This window comes from Amblyomma maculatum, chromosome 1, assembly GCF_055883805.1.
Source record: "Amblyomma maculatum isolate TAMU_Amacu chromosome 1, ASM5588380v1, whole genome shotgun sequence".
In the NCBI taxonomy this organism is placed as follows: domain Eukaryota; kingdom Metazoa; phylum Arthropoda; class Arachnida; order Ixodida; family Ixodidae; genus Amblyomma; species Amblyomma maculatum.
In genome coordinates this window covers 474019645-474035445 of record NC_139344.1, presented here as the reverse complement: position 1 = coordinate 474035445, position 15801 = coordinate 474019645, and positions in this window count along the sequence as shown.

The window sequence follows — 15801 nt, the reverse complement described above, 5'->3', positions numbered from 1 at the left end:
ATACTTTACTGCTCATTTTGATAATGGGGGCCTGGTGTACTCTAGCCAGAGCTTGTTAACTGCTGTAAAGGCCATGGAGGATGCCTTTACAACGTTTTTTAGTAAAAACGAACTCCATGAAGGAAGTTTAGTTGAATTCTTGACCCAGCTACAGCAGGTGTCTTTTCCTGAACTTGGCTGTCCAGAGCATGAAAAGGCAATTCTCACTGCAGTTGTAAAATTTTATGTTCTCTTAAGGTTTCGTTTTTTTGTCAAGGGGCTAAACAAAGAGAGGGAAGCTCGAAGGCAACGACAAAGGTTTCTTAAACAGCGCCGCTGCCAGTAAATGCTCCCCTTCATGCTCTGCATCCAACTGTCTGCGTCTTGTTATTGTAGCAATAAAAACAAGTCTTGTATTGTTATTTCCTGCATTATTCACACACACACACACACACACACACACACACACACACACACACACACACACACACACACACACACACACACACACACACACACACACACACGCTATGACTAAACTGCACGTATTTGCTTGTCAGCAAATGTAGAGTACACATTGAGAACCACCAATTACAAATAAATCTATTACTGATCTATTTCAGTTGAATTAGTGTAGGTAAAACACATGTACACATATGATCCTTACATTTTGTTAGGAAAAAGCTACCAAAATGACATTACACCAATAAAAGCCTATGGTGCTACCGTCGCCCGGGTACATATTCCGTTTTTACTTTGTGAGCACCGGGGATGTTCAAAACTCGAAGTTACACCGAAGCGGCGATGATTGAATATGCCGCAAAATTCTAGTCTAAGTTCAAAACAAACCTTTAAACTGGTAGTCAGCTGCCTCCAGTAGAACTGTGGTCTGTTACCAACTTGACGAAAGCAAAGAAATGCAGCGCGCGCCTAGACCTCTTGCCGGTGTTGCGAGAGCGCGGTAGGCTGCGGGCGTCGTGACAGGTACCCACCCAGTTTGCAGCGCCCCTGGCGGCGGCCGCCGGCATTCATCGCTGGCGGCGCCACCCAGGAGGCCGCGGTCGGCACACTAGCCAGTATATTCTAGGCACTATATTGTAAACAAACAAGGCGATCGAGGTGGCGCTGCTCTCGTCAGCGATCCCACGGTAGGCAAAAAGCACGACCGCGGCCGGTGTACAGTGGCTAGCCGGGGCACTGTGGCCGAGCTTGTCAAGGCAGTGTTATTGTGATTTGCAGGCGCCTTCTAGGCAGACGAAGTGACCATGTGCTAGTATTTCGTGAGCCTCAGCGATGAGAACAGAAGCGATACACTGAAAAACTCTACGTACACGGCGTGCAGCGTACGGACCCGCACGCCGTACCGATGGGGATTGGGTTCAAGGCGCACAAGAGAAGCGTTGCTGCCAGCCGAGGAAAATGAGCGACGTTGGCATCTATTTTCTCCCAGAAAATTATGCATGGAACGCATCGAGAATTACAAAGCTTCGGATGCTTACAACTACTTTGAGTCGAGTAAGCTGACGGCGATTTTTCTCGCTCATAAATAGCGCTCGCAAACCGCGTACGAATAGTCCGCTCGAAGCATCATAGCATAATCGGAGGATTCTTCACACCGAGCGGCAAATGAGCGTTCTTGGTAAGCACGAAACACCTCGCTAGCGTCGAGCGGCTGTATGGTTAAGATGATTTAGGTCAGCGTGGCAACGGTAGCCTTGAAACCGCACGGTTTGCGTATCATTGCGTTATTGGTTGAGATCACAACGCGGCTGTCGTCGTTAAAGGTAGCAATTTTATTACGGGTAGTCGCGCTGTTAGCTTGCATTACAATTACGAGCTGCAGCGGCCACTGTGGTTCCGTGGGTTCCGGTAAAAACGTCCCAGGAACAAATGGCCCCGGATAAAACCTCTCCAAACAGATGCAATGAAACGTACTGCAAAGCCGAGCTTTCCCCTTGCCTGGTGCTTGGCTTGTCAGCGATGAATTACGCTCATTGTAATCAATTTTCACTGTTTTTATCTTACATTGTGTTTATTGTTTTAGCGAACATTATGTATATTTTGAACCCCGCCGTTTTATTTTTTTTTTTTTTACGTTCTGTAGTTCTGTTTACTAAAAACGTAGACTGAGTTTCCTTGTGTCTAGCCGTCATAATGTATGCTACAGTGCTTTTTTCTACCCGTCCGCTTGAAATTTGCAAAACATGGCACTGATGCCGTGTGTTCGCAAAGAAAAAAAAACGTTATGGCGCCGAAATTTGTGCTGTCGATGGCAAACACGTCTCTCGAATGTGTAATATTAGCCGGGTGATTAGACCTATATTAAAGAGCGATATTTCCCAGTTTGGAAACTGGGAACTATGCACTGTATAATACTCGCTGGATGTTATAGTGGTGGGTTTTTTTTTTTCTTTCGTTTTTTTTTTTTCTTTTTGCAATGCTTTCTCGCCAAGCCTTCTCCAGTTCCTGTAAACCTGTAAAACACCCAGAGGGCATACTGCCCAAACAATAGTTGCATCTATTCTAAAAAAAAAATAATAAAAAAGGGCGTCCAATAAGATGTTCAATTTTTCGCGGAGTGAGTTCCGGGCAGATTTTCAGCCAATTTCTTCGGTGACATTTTTTCCTAGTGGCCGCTTCCTGATAGGACCTTTCTGGACGATTATTCCGGGGCTATATATTTCAGGGACCTTTTTTTCGGGACTGTATCTTCTGAGGAACTCTTTTCTGGGGCCGTTTTTACCTTCACCCGTGATTCCGTAGTTAGGGCGGCCCAGTTCGGTCTCGGCCACTGTGACCGCGTTTCAATGTAGGATAAACCCCACAACTCGCATTCACAATCAGCCGCTGTGAATACGAATAAAAGCGCTCGGCATAAATACAAAATGCAGCTCCAATCCAAATCAGTAGCTGTCAACGTGAAGTGGCAATCTTCATCAGGAAGTAGATTAAAATAATTTGGAGTGAACGCGGCGAAGTTTAGCCATGCAATATGGTACATCACGGATCGAGGAGTGCTACACAGATCACTTGCGTAGCAGCTCACTGCGCTTACATACACAGCGAAAAAAACGGGCTTGAGGAACAGTTTACAAAGGTAAAACATCTACGCATGCTCCAACAAAGAAACGCGCAGGTACATATGTTACCTGCGCACCCGAGCCCGCACCAGCACTAAAACAGTACCAAGATCCCATCACGCGTCGTAAAAAAGCCAAACTCGAGATATTCGCGACCTTCGATCCGGTAGACCGCTCTGGCGTAAAGGTGAATAAGTTTCAGCTTAGCCATGACGAAGTATTTGCCACATATTCGATGAGCAGGCATCGGTATCCAGCCTTGGCGCTTCACCGCGGCGGCCCACCACTGTTTACGGCGACCATTGTCGGCAAGAAACCTATGCAAGCTTACTAAACTTCCTCTTGTGTGTCTTTCAACACATGTCATAGCGGCGCGATTAGTCGGCATGGTGCTCTGCATTCCCCGGCAGCAGCAAGCCATCGCACAATCACGGTAGGCAAAGCGACTGAAGCGTGTTTTTGCCTACCACGCGAAAGTCACTAACGACGACAGCGCCACCGCATTTTCGTGACGTAGCCGGAGTGAAGGAGGTCTATACTGGCTAGTGTGCCGAGGGCGCGCGCTGGCGTGTCCGCCGCGGTGATGCCTTCCCGCCGCCACCGCGGGGCGGCGCTACCAATAGCTAAGGTGCTATCGCTCCGCGTTCGCGGCCTCGGCAGCATAGGCGGCATGTAGGTCCGGATAGCGCGCTGCGCTTTTCACTGCGAAACCTGTCTCTTGACGGTTTAAGCGCACTTTGTGTCTAAAAACAGTCTTGGTGGAAGACATTCATACCGTCCTAGTGCTGTGCGGAGAAAATCATACGCTCAAATAGCGCTCGAGGAAGCGTTTAACAAATACTGTCTGGTCCATGTCTGCTATATATCTGTTTTATTTATTCAGCTGAAGCGGATAAGGTCTTAAGCAGAACACATATTGACTTCCTGATATCCAGCGAGAGAAGAAATTTGAGAAAACCACCTAAAGTTGACACGTCGGTTGCAATAGTTTGTTAATCTTTGATTAAACGATCGAGTCCGGGCCAGATTCAATATATTGCTATGAAATATTCCGATGACGATTTTATTTGATCTAGAGCCACTCGATTGCGATCCACGCATCGCGATTGCGGATGTAAGGTATCGTATGCATCTTCCTTCTGAGTGAGCGCTCAGTCAGCCCAGGTGGTTGTCCCGAATTATGGGAACTATTCTCAATCGCGATCTAACCCGGAACGGATCGACGACGACTGTTATTGTCCGTGTGACACAGGTATCAGAAAATACCCTTAATATTTTACACTGTTCATTAATCCAACTTTGAATTTTATTTACTCTTCGGTCTTTTCTTATGGTCCATGGTATATCGCGATGCCGCAGTCAAGTGCTACGAACGTCATACGTATACGGGCCTCATGCTTTCGGATAGGTTACGTCGACGTTCCTGCAATTCAGTCATGCTTATTGCTAAGGTGATATATATCAGGTTAGTGACGTTTTATAGCGTCACATATATGCTACAGAAAAGAAGGGCGATCTTGCTTTTTCGTAACATATATTGCACGCGCGCATGTTTTCAAAGATCGCATGCGACAATAAACACAAGCATTCTGAATCTGACTTCAGTTTTTGTTCTTACTCTTTATTAATTTGTTTTATTAGGAAGTCACTTAATTGTTGCTTCATACATAAATGATTATTATGCGGTGTGCTTTCTTTTGTAACAGAAGGAAAGGCACGAAACAAAAGTGGTGATTGTATCACTGATTCTTTTTTTTTTTTTTTACAAAGTCTACGATATAGTAAAATTTGAGCAAAAAGGCGCAGCAACAATAAACAAGTAAAAATATAGAAATGCACCGCTAAAGGTTTTGGAGAAAGGCCGCACATATGACACCGCAATAATTTTAAAGTAGTCTGATACCAATTTTTGGTGGTATTTTTTTTTTCACTTGCTAATGATGCGCTAGATATTCCTGTATAATTCTCCACGTGGTTTCTCCTTACCACCGCTAAGTAATTTATATATAATTTTACTTTCTTCACCAGTTTCGGCTTCGCGGTTTCAGCAGCCGAGCGGTTGTTGTACGGTCACAATTGTCTAGGTCACGCGCGTGATTAAAAATAAAAAAAAAAAACAAGCTTTAACCACAGACTCAATTATTAGCTCCTCACTTTGCGCTTTCAATAGAGCCACTTGTTCTGCGCTCCATGCCAGTTTTCTCTTAGCTCTTCTCAGAGCGCGAGAAATGTTGCAGCATTTATTTGGCTAGTTGCATGCTTTGATTTTCCTTCTTTCTGCGCATCTTGTGTAAGCCTCCGCTGGTATTTGCATTCAGCGCAGCTAACCCCTTCAGAGTTGACGGTCAAGCGACACCTTTTCTGCAAAATATATTCCCATGAATGATACATGTGCTTCCTGAATCAGCTGGTTGCAGGCCACATTCGGAACAAAGACCCTCCAGTGCACTCTACATAGCTCTATCTTCAGCTTTAGATATTGTTGTATTGTACGCGCTTGTTTTTTTCTTTTCCGAGAATATACACTGTAGTCTCCACAGAACTGCGTTCAGGCTTCCAAAAGTTATCACTTTTTCTATGTACAAAGTGACAAAGTTCTTTTTCTTTTTTTAGGCTCGATAACGCGCGTAGGCTTCAGATCCAGCAGGTGCTTCGGTTAATTTGGTCCAAGTTGCAGGTATGTAAATTGAGTCAAACGGATCCCGAGGCTCAAAGCTGCACGTCTGCTGCTGCGGGCATGAGTTCTCGCTCGGCTCTTCTGCTGCCAGCTCCTTGGAAGCATTGTCAAACATCCTTGACGGTGCGTGCATGGCTGTGACGTCTGCAGTCGTTTAGCGGCCAGTTGGTCACAGAGGTTCCTCAACTTTCTTTTCGATGTCTTCTTAGGCAGAAGATGGCTCGGATAATGGTCGAATAGCGTTGGCACGGTTTCGGGCTTAATTCGTGGTCTATCTCTAGCGAGCTCGTTGACGATGCCGTTTACTGTCACTTTGAACGTTCTCTCGATGTAGCTCTCCTCAAAATATTTTTCGCAGACAACACAGGGAGACGCTGCGGTCGCCGACGAGAGGGGACGTGCTTCTCATCGGCCCCTGCTATTATGCCAATTAACGCAGTGTTAATTTACAGTTACCGCGATATATTTGGTACCAAAGTGTGCGCGAAGGTGCGGGGCATCGACCGGTACCAGTTTTGACCAAGCGGTACGTGATTATCCCGATTTACGAGGACTTTTCTCTGGTGCGGTGCGGACTTTTCTCTAAGCCTAACGTCGGCCTACCACGAGTACGGCCACCGGTGGTGACGGGCCCGGCCGCTAGGCCTAACCCGGCGACGAGTACGACCAAGATGGCGTCCGAAATGGAAGCGTCCGAAATGGAAGTGGCCACGTCGATGGGAGACAACATGACGTCAGCACCGAGCATCGGCAGTCTCGGCGGGCGTACGTGCATTGAAGTTCAAGGAGAGGACATTACACCGGAAGAAGTCGAAGGCTGGTCGGTCTCCGGCAAGCGCGTCAAGCAGATCATGGCCGGCAAGGAAAACGGTGAGTCCGCCGCCATTACTCGCCAGTCTAGACCCAAGACTAGGGCCAGCTTTGCTAAGAGAGTTGCAGCCTCGGTAACGAAAGCGGCGAGGATGCCGATGGACATGCCGAAGGAAGACACTAAGATAGTCATGAGACCACGGGGAGGTCTCAACGTAGCGAGAACTGAGGTTTCAATAATTATGTCGGCCGTCATGACGGCGGCTCGAGTAACGAAGGAAGAAGCCAAAGCAGACACCATCTGCACGAACGCGCAGCAAAACATCATCGTGGTCAGCACCCCGGACGAGAGGCGTGCCACGCTGTACTCTAAGGTCAAAACCCTTAACGTAGGAGACAGGCCATACGAAGTCAGCGCCTACCGAACGGCGCCGGACGGCACGGTCAAGGGAGTCATCCGAGGCATAGCCGTAGACGACACCCCGGAGGAGATAGCCGAAAACATCGTGAACCCGTGCAACCCCCTAGCGGTGGAGGCGCACAGAATCGGCAATACAACCACGGTGATAGTACTCTTCGCAGGAGAGAAAGTACCGAACTACGTCAAGTATGGCTCGATATTAGTCAGGTGCGGGCTTTACCGCAAGCACTTTGACGTGTGCAGGCAATGCGGCAAGATCGGCCATAGAAGAGACGTATGCCCGAATCCCAACACCATAGTATGCTTCGGCTGCGGAATCGCGAACCCCAGCGAGGATCACAAACGCGAATGCAAGCCCAAGTGCAGGCTCTGTGGGGGACAGCATCCAACGGGCGAGAGGGAATGCAAGAACAAGTACAAGATGCCGTATGTGCTCAAAAAACGGCAATGGGAACGCAAGATGGAAGCCAAGCAGCAACAACTGGATCCGAAAAGCTTTCCGCCGCTGCGAGAGCCGTCTGCCGAGAGACCCCGCGGAGATTCGAGGCAGCGCGACAGCAGCCGCAAGAGGGACAACAGCAAGGGAGGCAGGAGCGCCAGCCGCCACAGACCGTCGCAATCGGGGGAAAGAGTCGCCTGGGCCGAAACAGTCAAGGCAAACATGGCAGAGAAGAGACAACCACCGGCCCAAAACGCCACGAAGAACTTCCAAGAAGAGAACGGGGTGGTAATAAAAGCCCTAAGAGACGAGAACGAGAAGCTAAAGCAGAGAATCGCCGAACAGGACGCAACCATCAAGGAAATCAACGCGAAGCTAACGACATTAATTGCGATGCAGCAAAAGCAGCAGCTGCTGCCGAAGCCCGCACAAGAGAGGAAACAAGAAGAGATAACCGAGGACGAACCAGAGGTCGAGGTGGACCCGAGAGCCACGAAAGCGACGGGACCGGCTCCCAAGAGGAGAGCCATAGAGGGCGCCAGGGAACGAAAGACAATGGAGAGAATCGAAAAACAGGACGACAGACTCGACCGTCTCGAGGCGATCAGCAAGGTAACCAACGAAAGCCTTACTGCGCTCACGCAAACGGTTCAGCAGATGACAACGAACATACAGAGCACGATCCAGAACATGATGGCGCAAACGCAAGCACAGCTGCAGACGCAGATACAGGCACAAATACAAGGTATGGAAGCACAGATCACCGCCAAACTGCAGCAATCATGGACGGGACAGCACGTGCAGCAACATCCACACCACCAGTGAGAGACCTCTTGGTCTGGCACTGGAACTGCAACGGCTTTACCGGCAAGAGAGCGGTGCTGCAGCAACACTTGCAGCAACTAACGAGGAAACCAGACGTCATAATGATTCAAGAAACACACAGCGAAGAGACGCCGAGACTGCCGGGCTACCGGTCGCACGACAGCCCGCCGAGCAAAAGGGACACGTCCAAGGGCAAGGGCAGAGGGGTCTGCACCTTCGTTAGGAAAGGGATCACCTTCGTGGAACACGAAATGATCGGAAGAAGCGCCATCGAACACTGCACGGTGGAAGTAATCACGGGCAAGAAGAGGAAGGAGAGCACTTTCCTGGTGAACGTCTACAGCAATCCGTCCCACGGACAACAGAAATTCAAGGCACTGCTCCACAAGGCAACTTCAGTCGCGGGGAGCAATACGCTCGTAGTGTGCGGAGACTTTAACGCTCCGAGCCAAGACTGGGGCTACCACAGAACGACAGTCAAGGGGAGAGAGCTGATGCAAGACGCCACCGACGTCGGACTGAACCTAATCACGGATCCGGCCTTTCCCACCAGGATTGGCACTTCTGTTACGAGAGACACAACTCCGGACCTTACCTTCGTCAAAACTGACGGAGGATCAAGAGAAGCGAAATGGAGAAACACGGGCCAAGAGCTGGGCAGCGATCACTACATCGTGGAGGTCGTCGTACCGCTCGAAGGCCAAGGCAACACCGGCATAAGGAAGCATCGCATTACGGACTGGGACGCCTTTCGAAAAGCGCTATCCGCGGTGCAAGAGGACATTACGGACATCGAGCAATGGGCGGCCAACGTCGTTGAGACGACGGAAGGAGCCACCAAAGAGCTAGAGACGGACGAACGGATAGACAAGATGGACAGTCGGCTGGCCCACCTGATAGAAGCCAAGCAGTCCATAAAGGCGAGGTGGCAGAAGCGACGAACCAACCGAAGTCTAAGGAAGAAGATCGCCGAGCTCAACAGGCAGATCGAGGTCCACTGCAGGGTGCTATGCACCCAACAGTGGAACGAGGCCTGCAACGAAGCCGACGGACAGATGCACAAGGGCAAGACGTGGAACATGCTGCGGAACCTCCTCGACGAAACCAAGACCAAGGGCCACCAACACAACAACCTGGCCAGGATCCTACACAAGGCAATCTGCGAACACGGGGAAGACGAGGTCAAGCGGCGCTTGGACGCCAAGTACCTGCCGACCACCCCCACGGAAAGACACCCGGATTACCAAGGCAAAGAGAACGAGACGCTAGATCGCGACATCCAGACCTGGGAAGTCAGAGTTGCCCTGCAGAATCTCAATGGAAGGTCTGCCGCGGGTCCCGATCGAGTGACCAACAGAGCGCTCAAGAACCTCAACGAAGCGGCCATCGAAACGCTCACGAACTTCTACAACAAGTGCTGGCAAGAAGGAAGGCTACCCAAGCAATGGAAAGCAGCCAAGACGATCCTCATCCCCAAGCCTGGCAGGCCACCCAACATAGAGAACCTCAGGCCGATCTCGCTCACTTCGTGCGTGGGAAAGGTCCTCGAGCACGTTCTCATGAACAGGTGGCAGCGTTACCTGGAAGAATCGGAGTTTTACCCAAATTCCATCATCGGGTTTCGGAACAAACTCGGGACGCAAGACGCCATGATCTTACTGAAGAACGAGATCATCGACGATACGACGGGCACCAAGGACAACAGAGCCGTACTCGGGCTGGACTTGCAGAGCGCTTTTGATAAAGTGAGGCACTCGGCTATCCTGGCCCAAGTATCCAGGCTAAACATGGGCAGGAGGACATACCAGTACATAAAAGACTTCCTGACGGAACGGACCACCGAAATCTGTGCGGGAGACCTGCAGCTCGAAGAGAAGAAGCTGGGCAGCGTCGGAACTCCGCAGGGGTCGGTAATCTCCCCGCTACTCTTCAACCTCGTGATGATCGGGGTGGCCACCCGGCTAGAAAGAGTAGCGGGAGTCCGGCACACCATCTACGCCGACGACGTTACGCTATGGGTACCGGGAGGAAGCGACGGACACATCGAGACAACGCTGCAAGAAGCGGTCAACGCCATCGAGGAGCAGCTGGACGGGTCTGGACTCGTTTGCTCTCCGGCCAAGTCAGAACTGCTGGTGATTCCCCCGAAAGGATCGGGCAGGAAAAGAAAAAATATGGAAGTCAAGTACGAGCGTCCCAAGATCACGGTCAAGACGGCAGGAGGACAAGTAATACCGGAGGTCGAGAAGATTCGAGTACTCGGGCTGCTCATCCAGCGAAACCGAGCCAACGGTGAAACGGTCAACAAGCTCGCGGGCAAAGCGGCTGCGGCAATGAGACTCATCAAGAGGGTGTCCAACAGAAAAGCGGGGATGAAGGAGGAGAGCCTGACTAGGCTCGTTCAATCCTTCGCAGTTAGCCACATAACGTACGTGGCCGCCTTCCACAACTGGAGGCCGAGTGAACGTAACAAGATAGACGCCACCATACGCAAGGCATATAAGGCGGCACTCGGTCTCCTCGGGAGCACGAGCACCGAAAAATTCATGGCGCTGGGAGTCCACAACACGCTGGACGAAATAGCCGAAGCACAGAGAACGGCGCAACTCGAGCGTCTCTCTGAAACGAGAACCGGAAGACAGATACTGCGGGACCTTGGCCTCGAACCGAGGGAAGGCAAGCAGCAGAAAGACGTACCTATACCAGATAGCATCAACAGAAAGCTCAGGGTCTTCCCGATCCCGAAGAACGTGAACCCCGAGCACAACAGGGAGCGGAGGTTGGCGAGGGCCAGGGCTCTCGTAGACCTCCACGCCAGAGAAGAAGGCGCCGCCTACGTGGACGCGGCGGAGTATCGAGGGAACACCGACGCATACGCGGCGGTGGTTGTCGGGGCATCGACGGGTGCAACGAAGACCGCGGTGAGCGTCCGGACTCGAGAAGCGCACCGGGCGGAGGAGGTGGCCATCGCCTTGGCCGTTTCCGACCCCGGATGCACTACAGTGTTGTGTGACTCTAGAACGGCAGTGAAGAACTACGCCAAGGGTAGGGTATGTAGTGAGGCCGCGCGCATACTGCGCAAGGCCGAAGACATCGAACGCAAAAGTCCTGTGGTGATCAAGTGGTTTCCGGCCCACATGGGCAGTGACGTGTCGGAACGCGGAAACGTGAACCACAACGAGACGGCCAACTCGGCCGCGCGAGGACTAACCAACCGCGCGGCTGCAAGCACGGCCGACTCGGAGTCTTGGTCGCGGCGCAGTGCCAAGGACAAGATGACCACCTTCAACGAAATAGTGAAATGGTACAGACTGAACAGACAGACTATGCCGCCACCTCACCCGGGGCTTACCCGGAAGGAGGCAGTGTTATACAGACAGTTACAGACAGGGTCCCTGCTTACCCCGGTGCTAGCTAAGCACATGTGTCCGAGTGTGCACGCGAGCGACATGTGTAGACTATGCGCGAAGGAGAGAGCCACCGCGGCTCACATCCTTTGGGACTGTAGAGTAAATCCGCGCGAAGCCAGCGAGAAGACGACGATCCCGCCGCAGCTAGAGGCTGCAACGAGGAGCTGTGATCAAGAGACACAACTCAAGGCCGTCCAGCAGGTCTCGGCAGCTCTAGAGAGGCAGCGACCGAGCGAAACCGAGGAGAGGGGGGGCAGCACCCCCAAGAAGGGGGCGGCGGCCCTCTCGAACCCGCGGAAGTAGCGAGGGACGTAACAAGACCTCAAGGAGCACAACGCACGAGACTGACGTAGTGGCCGCGTCGCGGTAAAAGCTTGTCCTCCCTGCGTGGAGGGAGCCTAACCGATTCTGCAGGCATTTTAAATAAAAGTTGTTCTCTCTCTCTCAGACAACACACGTTGAAGTCAACTTGCGGTACTGTCTTTTAATCAGCCGCTTCCACTCAGCAAGCTGCGCAGGGTCCGATGGCACACTGAACATAGAAACCTAGTCCTGATTCGAGCGGTAGCCACTCCGACAGAGCGACACGAAACATGTCTTTCCCTGCCCTGATGCTTTATTTTTAGCATCATTAGTCGTTGCAAATTTAATTATCTCATATGAATGCAAGAAACAGAACGACTAAAACAAAAGAACAGCGTAGACGCGTCCAAAGCGCTCGAACCCACTGATGGCTCGGCCAGCGCAGCTGCGGCAAATCAAGGGCGCGCCGGCGGCCGACGGCGTCGACGGCACCTTTACGATGAGCAGCGCCCCTAGCGGCCAAAGTTGGAAGGCATCGCCGGCGCGGACACCTCCTCCCATTGAGAGAGCCCTCCGCACGGCACACTAGCCAGTATATTCTAGGCACTATAGTTCCAACTTATGGAAAGAAAATAAAATGGTTTGTTCTTATCTTAGTGTACAGTTTTACAAAGTTGTTGACTTAAATTTTGATGCTTATATCTACGCGTTCGATTGCGGCCTTTTTGTGCACTGCTTTCTTCTTAATTTCCAGGCCTCCATTTGGTTCTTAAGCTCGATTGTTTCCCTTTTTTCATTGCCTGTCATATTTCTCCATTTTTCTTCGTCTTTAGCAGCCTGCTTTCTTCTCCGTCGTGCGACAATTCCAAACCTTTGTTCACATTCGCGGTCGCGCTTTTCACGGCGCTGCGTGCCTCCTTCCTCGGCCCTCCCTTGTAGGCGACACGTTTCTTTTTTTTTTTTTCTGTGCATCCTTTACTTCCACTTCTTCCATCTTTCCTGACCCACTGTGTTTAGTTATTTAGTAACCGTTTACCTGGTGTAGTGTCATTCGTTTTTTATGTCTCTACCTCTATGCGGGGTAGTCCATATTTAATTCATTCGAACTGAATGCCGACTTTTCTTGCGGCTTCAGGTAACTTACTGTAGTTGGCATAGTCTGCGCGTGAAACAACGGAGTATACCATTTTTGACTGTTTTGATAATGGGCTACTGTGGCCAGCTTTAGTCAGTGCTCGAATGCACATGTTGCATGTTTGACTACTTCATACATCCTGTCTCCACACTGCCCTTTTCAAAACGAGTGCATTTCTCGACGTCAATTAGGTGCTTCAGGAATGCTAAAGCAAGCTGTACGGCGAGTGAAACGTGGTGTGCGAGTCTGAATTTGTACGCCCTCACCAAGCTGTTTTCTTCGGAGCCCAGCTCCTGTCATGTTGCTTCCGCGAGGTGTTGCCGACGGCCAAAAGGGAAAATTATTTAGGTGGTTGCTAACGGTACTGAGCCCCATTAACCGGCATATTTATAAAATCTTGTCGCGAACAGCTCGAGACGACGCACAAGCAAACAAGAACGTACAGTGCGCGGTATCCACCCTGCTGCACAGCGCAATTAGCGTTGGCACAGCGCGCATACGCGGGCGCCCTGACGGCTGACACACCAGTTGCTGGTGGCGCCCTCTGCGCTGCGGCGCCTCCGTCATCGCAAAAGCGGCCCCCCGCTACCATGCATTTCGCGGCGCGGTCGACACACTGCCCAATCTTCTAGAGCACTATTCGCAACTTTCACGGGCTATAGGCGGCGCCACTGGAAATCCAATATGGCTGCCCTTAAGGTGATCCGGCTGTCACGCTTCAAGTGCGTTGTGCTGGGACGCTGGGCTACGTTTCCTGAAGTGTTCTGTGGTGCGAACGTATGCACGGCGTTGTCAGTCAGCGTATGCAAGCCCTTTGTGAGCATGCGTTGCAGGGGTGCGATACAAAGGACCCCTCGAGTGTGGCGGGTCAGGTATGTGAAACATCCTACTGCTGACTGTGTTGTGCGCAAGTACAACAGGTTCCCAGGCGACTCTAATCGCGCCACAAAGTGCTACATAGAAACGTTCGACAATAAACAAGCATATAGATAAAACTTTCCACTTTTATCCAGGGACCACGGGCACTCGCGAACTGCAGCATTTCAAGAAGTCGTGCTGTGCATTCACGCGCGTAGCACAGGCATGCCGAGCAGCCAACCCCGAATTTTATGTGGCCAAAGTTTTTCCTTGACTTCAAAATATACGCCGTCGCATCGAAGTATCTACTACCCTGTTTGGGCACAAGAAAACATCACTACAAGGTAATAATGATGGTCTACTGTGAACATCTTAACCAACCTGTTTTACTTTTCTTTCTTTTTTTTTTGCTGCACCTCTGATAGGCAGTGATTTTGACTTTCGCAAGTGATGACCCAGTGCTGACACAGACAATTTTTCGGGAACAGTTACTTGAAAAGCAAGACAGCTAGAGCGCCGGCTTTGAGAACAGTCTCAATGTGGAGTGCGAGTGTATGTTCCGTAACGTTCAATACATGCTCCTAGTCTAGCGTTCATATGGCAGATGCTGATTGCAAACACTGCATTCATTCAACCGGGTAGGAAACAAACATTCTTAATTTCTCAAACATGTGTGGGCCATGAATTGGTCGGCATCAAAAATGATATCAGGCAGGTATGGCTCGCAACTTACGCCAGTCTAACTTCTCACATCAAAAATGCGCACCGAAAACCGTCATCGCTTTAGTCGCAGTTTTTTTTTTTTTTTTTTTGCGAAACTTGGTTCTGCTCAGAATTTATAGCGGCAATGAAAAACGAGGCCCATGCATAACCCCAGAAATGAGATAGCTACGCCGCTCATACTGTCACTAAGGGGGTGTTTCTTTGTCGACCAGGATTTATCACAATGCTTTTCACGATAAAGTAACCGACTTGATCTTACCGAAATCTTAATTAACTTAATTATCCCCTCCTTCCGGGGCATATAATCTGGAGGTAACATGTGAAAGTTTATCCCGCCTTTGACCGTGCAGTCAGAACACATCGGTGTACGGAAGATTCGACTGCTTTTATGTTTTCCCCTCATACTACGCGTGCCCCACATACCAAAATAGAAGTTATAATATTAATCTATTGTCATGGCTGCGAGCCAAAGTCGACTCGAAAAGCAGTTACACACTACAGGAGCTGCAGTTCCGAGCTCCACGTAAAGAATTTTCGCGGGAGACGCAGCAGCAAGCTGGAGGAGCACGAGCCGTTTTCCGAGTATCACCTTAAGGGCGGTACCGGAAGCGGCCGCGTGGCGGCGGCACTGTACGTGAAAGTTGCGAATAATTGAATGTCGTGTAGGAAAATTTGATATTTGAAGGCTCAGTATAATCGTGCTAATTGTATAAATCGCAATTTGCGCTTATTTTCACAAAGAACTACTATTCTAGTTTCGCCATGCATGATTCCTAGGCTGTACAAGAGCGGTTTTTCTGGTCAAGCTATGCGATGTGAGGCAGTATTACGAAAATCTTCAAATTGGAAAGGTAATTAAAAACGAACTAGCGAATAAATTTCGATGAAGCTTCGTACACTCAACTATTATAATGTGCGCCCGAAGTGGTAAACATTTTACTGCTGTGCACGTTGATAAAGCGCAGATATTCGTGCCCAAAATAGCCAAACTTTACCATGTTTAAAAGGCTGCCGATCAAATACTGAAATAATTAAAACTAATTACACGTTATTTTACTGAAGATAAATACCCATTCTATGTGTAGGCCAAAGGAAACTGTTCTAAGTGCAGCAGTTTCTTCAGCAAATTAATCCGAAGTAG